This window comes from Nestor notabilis, unplaced genomic scaffold (assembly GCF_000696875.1).
Source record: "Nestor notabilis isolate BGI_N333 unplaced genomic scaffold, ASM69687v1 scaffold16289, whole genome shotgun sequence".
In the NCBI taxonomy this organism is placed as follows: Eukaryota; Metazoa; Chordata; class Aves; order Psittaciformes; family Psittacidae; genus Nestor; species Nestor notabilis.
This window is the reverse complement of record NW_009943424.1, coordinates 1-2,183: the sequence shown is the minus strand read 5'-3', so window position 1 is coordinate 2,183 and position 2,183 is coordinate 1.

Genomic DNA, 2,183 nt, shown 5'->3' with positions numbered 1-2,183 from the left:
TGCTGAGCTATCTTAGTAATTGTATGATCTCAGCAATGGCTGTGCCATCTAGTTCTTGACTATACAGCTTTAAATCCTCTACCTTATGCAATAATAGAAGACCATGGTGAATTGCTGTTCACCATGCCAAGTTGCAGGTTCACGCTTGACAGACTTGTATCTGTCTGTTTTACTGAGAACAACATGAACAGAAACTGAAACCCCCTTGTCAGGTAGCACAAAGACTGGTTACTCAAAGAGTAACTCAAAGAGTTTGTCAGGGTGACTTTTAAGACTTTAGTAAACACCCAGCTCAAAAAAGTCAGTTACAAAAGTCATAAACATTCCATACTGGTGTTTTTCCTGCATTTCAAAAGCACTCTACACCAACAACCAACTACTTCAACACTTTGAAGTTAGAAACATCTCAACAGTAACAGGCAGTTTCAGAAAGGTAGTGTTCAGTAAGGCAGAATACTTTCCAAAGTAACATCAGATAATTCAGTTTGCATGTAAAACACAATATGAGATAGAAAACTGAATTTCACCCATCTAGCTCAGTGACTGCAACAGAAAATAATGCAACTTATTTAGGTATTCTTAAGTGTGTCCATGAGAGCCTTGCACCAAAAGAACCATATTTATTTACAGACGCTTATTTGAGTGTAAGTTTTGTGCAAACATCTGCTCTGACATCTGGTGTGTGCAGAAAAATTGCACTAACTGAAATAAAATTTACAGTTTCACTTGCTGTATATCCAAGTTATACTTGCTTGGATAACTATACTTAACATTTACTAATGGTGGTTCTGCAGCACAGGTACTACACAGTATTTTTTGAGCAGTACCACTGTTCTAAGTACACAGCAGCTGCTGCTACAGCTCTGGCCATATGAGTATCTCTCTCAGCTAAAGGCAACTCAAGCAGCCCCTACTCCTAGTCATCCATTCCCTCAGTACAGCGCTGTTTGGGAACTGGGTCAGGCCACTAATCTGGGTAAAAAAAATAAATCCCTTCTAAGACAGATCAGTTCATTGTGTAACTCTACACACATCAGTTCAGCACAGCTGAGATGCTGCAGAACCAACCTAACCCAGGCTACTTGTGTTTGGCACTACATGAAAAAAGTCTGTTTGCAAGGGTGATATTAAATTCCAACATGCTTGTGCTGTCACAGCACACACAGAACCTACATGGTTACTACCGTCATTGTATTTTTGCTTCTATCTCCGCAGCTGCACCACTGATGGTTGTACAGCCTCTTGCCTTCAACACTGAAAAGGGAATGGGCTGAAACAACCCATCCTCTCCCCAAAACGATGGTTGTCTTCCTCTCTTCTAGAAAAGTGCCAGGCATTGAGATATGTGTGACATTTAGGACACTACATAGAGGGAGAAAGCCTTTATCCCAGGAAGGTGGGAAAGGAGGAAGCAACTCTTCCAGTAAGGTCAGTTTTCTAAAAAGGTGATGGCAGGAGAGGCAGACTTGCCCTTGTACACAAATTTAATGTCATCAGCCAGAAAACATCACAGCCTAATACTTTCAGGATTCTTGGTGCTAGCAGACTTCTGCCAGTACTGCAAAACACATAGAGTTTATTGCCCATCACTGCTGAGCATCGAGTGTAAGATATAAACAAGGCTAAACTCTGTAAAGTCCAAAATCAAAACTGAACTTCACTGGCTTCAAACAGCATTTGTAGTTAAGCCAGTAAAACACCTGCACAGAGGCTCCAACTGAGTAGAAGCAAAGCCGTCTAAGCCAGAGATGAACAGGGGATACCACTGGCTGCATTAAGTGGGCACTACTGTGGAAAGCAGGCAAACACGTGCACATTTACAAACTCATTACCTCCTACTGAAGGTTGCATCCTTCATTACTTATAAACAAGTGTTTACTTCTAGTTTTTACGTTCTTTTTTCCCCACTTGAATTGCTTTTTGCAAATACTGCACACTGTCCAACTCGGCACCAGAAACGCCTTCGACTACCTCCAGAGAGAGGTTGGCTCGGCCGCCCTTCCCCGCGGGAAAGCCCACACTGCGAGCCTGATTCGCTGCACGGTTTGAGGGGAAACTGCAGGAGCGCAGCCGCTTCCCCCTCGGAACAAGGGCACAATCGGGGGCATTTCCTCGGCCAGGAGGTTGTTTCCCGGCACAAGTGGAGGGCAGGCGCGGCGGGAAGCGCGGCAGGGCGGGCGGGC